We start from the raw sequence: 7,460 nt of genomic DNA, 5'->3' as shown, positions 1-7,460 counted from the left end.
TAAGCGAAAGTAAACACATTTCCATGATTATGCAGAGCCTGGATATGATAAATAAATCATGTGAATAATAATGGTTGCCTTGTAACAACCGTAAAGGGCTTCCCACGAAACCATTTTTGCCATGAAAGGAGAGTTCTCTGGAAGTGTTGACCTTTCTCACTGACAGGATGTAGCTCTGTATTTGTGTCTTGGTTATATCATGGCTGTAGATCTTAATATGAAAATGATTAGGATGTTCACCGCTCTCTCTCTCTCTCTCTCTCTCTCTATCTCTTCTTCTGGACTCAGGATATAAAGGTCGCCGTTCCATTACCACTGCTGATTGAGTCTAGGGGCGTTTTGAGAGGTTTTCAGATGAAATGGTTTAAAGGTTGTGTGTGTGAGAGAGAGAGAGAGAGAGAGAGAGGGATTTGAGAGACCCGTTCAGATATCAGATAAAGGTGACTGTTGGAGACTTCATAGAAATGTGTGTGTGTGTGTGTGTGTGTGTGTGTGTGTTTGTTTCAGCACCTGAAGGGTCATTTTGTATGTGTGTGTGTGTGTATGTGTGTATTCGTATATTTGGCTTAGGACAACACAAATGTGTATAATGACATGGGTCCTACAAAGTAAACATGGTTTAAGAAAAAAAAAGGCTTAAATAAAACAGTGTTTTATGAAATTCTAAAATTGCCAGTAGTTTTCTGTAAGGGGTAGGTTTAGTTATAGGGTTGAAAATACAGTTTGTACAGTATAAAAACCAATACGTGTATGGAGAGTGTGTGTGTGTGTGTGTGTGTGTGTGTGTGAAAGAGAGAGAGAGAGAGAGAGAGAGAGAGAAAGGGCTCTCCTTGATCTAAAACCTCTTTAATCCTCCAAATCAAAGTAAAAGAGTCATGGATCATTAACTCAGCTTCCTTGTGTGAAAATGAAAGCGGAGAGTCAAATAGACTACAGATCCGACAAATCAATCTTTTTCTAATCCTAACATCTACTTCTAATTAAAAGTGTTTTTCAAATGTTAAAATATTTGATCAAAGTCCAGTTTAATGTACAGGGACAAGTGTATAAGCCATTAATATAAACACTGATTCTGTGGCACTTTCTGAACAGTTCTGTTGATGCAGATATTGGTCGGAAAAGTAAGGAATAGTTCGCTCAAAATGATCATTCTGTCATCAATTCAATGTTGTTCCAAACCTCCATCAGTGTCTTCCTTCTGTGGAACAGAAACTAATATATTTTGAAGAATGTTATTTTGGTTTATTGACTAATCAACTGTTTGGTTACCAACAGTCAATTGATTTTAACACTTCAAAAATCAAAAAAGTAAATAATAATAAATGTTTTTTTGCAATTCCAATGAGTGCTTCTAGTTAGTTGCTAGCAAAAAAAAAAAAATGTACACACTTCCAAAATACCATGAAGCTCTAATTATATTGAGTTTATGCTGTGATAATAGCTCCTGACATCCTGGTTCAGATCTGTGTACGGATGACATCCCAACGCCAGTCGTGTCCATGATATTGGGCATTGCAGACCGGGTCATGTGTCAGTTTGATGGGCATGAGTCACGGTGACAGCTCTATTAGAGATGTTAATAGAACAGGACAAAGGCACAGCACCCACTCAGGAAGCAGGAGATCGGGATAATGATGGCTAATTAACTCGCTGGTCCCTCTCCTCTTTCTCCTTTTCAGGAAAGAAAATATGACTCACAAAACTGTTGACCACCTGCTCCCACAGTGATCCCAAGTAAAGCTCCACAATTCCTCCTTGCATATTTAAACTCGGCTTAATCCGAGTTTTGAGCGAATGACTCACCGCATGTCAATATTTGCACACAGCAAGTAGGCTGGATTTTTAGAGGTGGGTGTGTATGAATTATAATTATTTCGTTTGTGGAGGTTGCTCTTTCCTTGATACGGTGTTTGACATCTGAAACCACATGCTCATATAAATATATAAAAAACAGACATTTGCTTATTGTTGGTGCTCATTTTTTATATTGATGTACCTTTCAGGTCTAAATGTATCTTTAGTCTAGATTCTCACATGAATAACTTTTTTGTTTAACAGTTTGTGAATCAATTGGACGGCTCACCCCAAATGATCAAATCTATTTATGGATTAAGAAACCACTTTAAATGTTATATTGTGCAAAGATGAAAAACCACGATTCCCCAGTAGGTTATTTATTAATTCATTCCAAATGTAGGAACAACAACTAATTCTGTAGCTTTGTTTCTTTTGTTTAGAATCAGAATTAGCTCATCTCGAATGTTTTTTAAATGGTGAATCAATCAGAAAGATAATGGCACAATTTTCAATTTAAGAACCACAGTGAAGAGCCCAACTCTGATTCAAACCGTTGAACGTCCATTTACCTAATGCTTCATAGGATGCATTCATTTGGGAATCAAACTAGGTCATTTTAAGAAGCTTCTGTGACATGCAAATACTATTTTAGATGGTTCTCCCATCGATGCATGCTAGAAACTTATAGACCTGTTTACAATTTCCATCAATTTCCATCCAAAGTGGATCTGCTTTCACACCCAAGAGCTCTGTTTGGGGTGTGATTTATGGGCTTGAAATGGATTAGGTACTGTTTTTGTAACAGGGTCATGCTGTAGTCACACAATTATTCCACCCTTCTGCCATATTGTGTAGCTTTCGTCATTTTTGTTTGTGGTTGGAGGAACTAATCTGAGTGTATCCTGCAGATAGTACATGAATACATTGTGTTTGTATGTTTGAGTAAGGCTTATTCTAAAATTGCATTGTATTGCTACACAAATACGGCTATCTTCATGTTGTCATTTTACTGTACCACTAAATACATAGTGCAGATTAGTGTAAATAAGCACTGAGCTGCTATTGAGAAATTGAAATGTGCTGATAGATAGAATGTAATTTCAGTATTTTCTGGCCCAAGGGCACAAATGGTATGCAAATCCTAACCCTTCCTTAAATATATTCCAAGAAAACTAACTCCCTGCACTTCGAAAAAACCTCCATCCAGTATTCCTATTCTCTCTCTGTCTCTTTTTCTCTCTGACTGCAGAGACTGGTCTGTTGACTGCTTGAATGGTCTGATGGATTGATGAATTCTGGGACCTTCTGATCTCTCCCTCTTTTTATGGAAATCATCCAATTTGGTGCTAACATCTCCTTATGATTGCAAGATTTTATGCTTGAAAGATTCATTCTCAATAGACATTTTCCCTGCAAACCTTAGATATTAACTAAATGTCAGTAATTCAGCGGAGTATGTGCCTATTTCGGCAAACCTTCGGTGCTATTCAGATCATTCATTCTGTATCATCTGAAGCCCAATTTAATTTGAATTAGCACAAAAAATCATGATTTATCCTTATTTTTATTTAGACCTAACTAAATGCATTTACTTAATCATATGAACATGTATTAATACACATACCCACACACACTTAAGTGCTATAAAGCCAACCTTTAGACAGCATCACCTGACCAATTAATACTAGAACTTACCTATTATATTCTATTCTGTACTATTTGGTCTTATATATTTATATAAAACACACCTTGCTATGTGCAATGTGCAAGACTAACTGAGACATGTCACAGCACTTGTATACTGTTGCTCTCTCGTTTGTCTGATTGCTTCTACTTTGTAAGTTGCTTTGGATAAAAGCATCTGCTAAATGTAAATGTAAATGCATAGGGATATGACTGCAGAGAGTGATGACTGACTGCACTGGAGAGATTGTGTAGAAAGCTTTATGGTAAAAAATATTTTGCATGCATAATAATTCTTAAGTACGCCATTACTGGTGAATATGTAATGCATTGAATCTTTTGTTACAGTGTCTTGCACCAGATACCCAGAATGCCCTTAAATGCTTGATTTTTATTCCAGTAATTTAAGGCAGAGGAAGGTACAGTGACAGAGAATTGCTCTTAAGCTTGTTATGACTCATACACGCTTACTTTCTCTTATACTTACAGTCTTCAATCCCAGGAGTCGTGAGAACCAAGCAGGTTAAACCTATTCAGGAAGCAAGGTTTGGGAACGCTTTTGAGTTGTAACTCAAATACATTGGTACGTGTTTGTGCATTTAGGTTTATTGATGGGCTGACATTAGAAAAATAAATAAATACATAATTGATAGATAATCTCATGTTCTGAGGCGTATTAAAACAGCAAAACTATATATTGTTAATCTTTAGCTTTTCTTATATAAAATATGTTTATTTTAGAACAAACTAAGTTTTTAAGAGATGTTTATTTGTAAAATCAATCCAGTACAAATGTTTTAAAGAAAAATACTGCATACCTGCTCTCCTTCTTGTGAGATATTTCTAAAAATAACCCAGGAAAGGTCACTGCTATGGAAAAACTGTTAAATTTATTGTCTCTAAAAGCCCAGGATGTCCTCTTTATGACACAGCACTTAAAACAAGGACGTGTGTGTTCTCACAGAAATGTATGAAATACAAATGTCCTCTACAGAGAGAAAAAAATAAAAATTCAACTGTGCCCAGGCATTCAAAAAATAAATAAATAAAAAGGCAAAGCTTTAACCCCTTCATGTTTGGAGAGTTCCATTAAATGTGAATGCAGCAAAAACTGGTTTGGTTTTGAATGAAAGCTTCAACAAGCGTAGTAAAAATAAATCTGGATTGCATGAAATGTTTCAAAAGTCATCATGAAAACTTCAGTCCAAAAGACAAATAGCATAAGGAATCGTCTATTTAAAATAGTTTGCACTTTGAATAGTTCATCAAAGTGTTCATCCCTTTTCCCCAAAGGACTCCTGTAAACCTTTGCAGCATGAGAATTCATGTTCTTGCCACTGCCATAGTTCTGGACACATTTCTTCTTTATTTCCCCTGTGCTGTATGATTGTAAAGACACAAGAGTAAACACTGTTTTATTATGCAGCCACAAACATATCTTCAAGCTCAGCAGACATCTCAATTAATTATTAAAATGTCTACAGAGAGAGAACATAATTACTGGAAGGAAACTTAGCTCTGCCACATGATCCCAAATCCTAAGGGTGGAGATTAAGGTGATCTACAAAAAGCGGATAATATCTATATCTAATATCTATATCTAAGCAACAAACTATAAAAGGCTCAAAACTGTTGTGATTAAATAAATAAAAGTGCATGCAGTCACTTCACAATATACTGAACTGTGAAGCAAAGGCAGCGGACGGAAACATTTTTTATTTCATACAATGAGAAAAGTGTGTAGAATTTACTTTAAAACCATTTTCACTCAGAAATTGCTAATAAATTTACAAAATAATAATAGTAAATGCAAATAACACATTGAATTAAACTTCGAAAAATCTCTTTTTTTAAATGTTCTGTCCATTTATTTTTGATGAGGAACAAACTACTTCAGATACTTCAGAGATTTAGTTTTCTAAATTAAATGTCAAATTGTGATTAAGACGCATTGCTTGATGCAGGTTCGTGTTAGATCTGTGTCATGTCTTGATCTCATTCTCTTCTTGAAAAAAAAAATGATTATCTTTATCATAGAAATGTTATTAAATTATAGACCTACACATATGAGATTTGAGCGTAAACAAACATGTTTCCCTGACTCATAACTGAATTGTAGCCTTTCAATATAAACGAGGTAATTTTAGCAGCTGCTCTCATCAGAAGCAAATCACTGCAATGAATATTAATTTAAGCTGACACTCATCAGCAGCGCTCTGCATGTAACGCTACTCTGAATATTGACCAATACGTCTTGAGGGAAACAGTGAGCATGCTGGGTAAAAGCTGCTTGGCTTTTATCTTTCTAGCAACACTTGACCTTGAACATCGAAAGAAAAGCCAACATATTTTGGGTCATAGCATACAGCCACTTTACTGGCATGGTGACTTCTGGTAACTGGAACACTGGACTTTCTAGCAAGCGTGAAATTAGTTTAAAAGGACAGTCCTCCCAAAAGTGTTTCGGTTCCCATTGACTTCAATTGTTATTGTTTTTTCCACACTGAAAATATGTTTTGAGTGAGTAAATGATGACAGAATGAAAATATCCCCTTGAGACAATCCATGATGATGAGTTTGTTGCTTCATCAGAACAGATTTGGAGAAATAAAGCTATCACTTGCTCACTAGTGAATGGGTGCCGTCAGAATGAGAGTCCAAACAGCTGATGAAAACACAATTTTCCACACGCCCTAGTTCATAATTTAACATCTTGTGAAGTGAAAAAAGCTGGGTATTTGTAATAATACCATAACACTGCTTCCCTAAGTGTAAAAGTTTACTCATCCGAACAAATTTATCTGTGAAAATTTGATGTGTGAAGACAACCGTATTATGGATTGTGGACTGTTATTTTGGTCAGAATCTTGGAGTTGTGTGGGTAATTGTGATGTTTTTATTAGCAGTTTGGACTCTTATTCTGACGGCACCCATTCACTACAAAGGATTCATTGGTGAGCAAGTGATGGAATGCTACATTTCTCCAAATCTGTTCCGATGAAAAAACTGTCTCCTCTACATTCAATGCAGGAATGTTACTTCAGTCCAAAAATCTAATCCTGTAGCTTTAATTCATAACTTTATAAAATTAGAAAAAAAATGATGCATTCAGATACTAACATAAGGCCCTGGGGGTGACATGCCCCATCTGTTGGACAATGACAATGAAGATGATGGTGATGATAGCCGCTTTGACCACATTGGCCCGGGAACATGCTGTCCTGCTCTGTGCAGTTCTCCGCTTCAGTACAGATTCATTTTTCATGCCACTTAACTCCACGAGGCTGAGTGCTCACCATTCACTTTTCAGTACAGGATGTCTTTTTTTTTGTTGTTTTGTTCAAGCACTGTTTCCGTAGCTGTCAGCTGATTGGTTTCGATTGTTCAAATTTTCATGGCTTTTGTTCTCTTAGAGCTCTGCGTGGTGTTCTGTAAAAGTCTGAAATTATAAGCATTTTCAGCTGGCGGTTTATCCAAAGTGACTTACAGTACAGTTACATCATGGACAACTTCCCCTGAAGCAGCCTGGCTTTACGGCTTTTCTGTCATGAATCGGCCCTTTCAGAGTCTGAACCTAAAACATTTAAAAAAACAAGGTTAAAATAAAAGTTTGCATAAGAAATTTCAGCCTTTGAATTAATACACCACCCACTCAATCTCCAAAACCCCGCCCTCTGTTCAAAACCCCGCCCCTAGTCCGACGTCAGCTAGTCCTACTCTAATATGCAAAACAAGTTTCCTGATGAATTTAAAAACGGGGTTCATATTATTATTATTATTATTAATATTAACATAATTATCACGAAGATGGTGATAAAGTATTATAATTAATGTTTGTTTATAATGTATGCATAAAATTAATATTTTAGGTTTTATTTAAAAAGTTGCTGTAAACGGTGCTTGTGGGCCATGCGTGTTTTCTCAAAACAGTGATGACATCTGTGAGATTGTATAGGAAAATCATTTTGTTTTCACTGTCC

The sequence above is a fragment of the Carassius auratus genome, chromosome 30, assembly GCF_003368295.1.
Source record: "Carassius auratus strain Wakin chromosome 30, ASM336829v1, whole genome shotgun sequence".
Taxonomy (NCBI): domain Eukaryota; kingdom Metazoa; phylum Chordata; class Actinopteri; order Cypriniformes; family Cyprinidae; genus Carassius; species Carassius auratus.
This window is presented reverse-complemented; position numbering follows the sequence as displayed.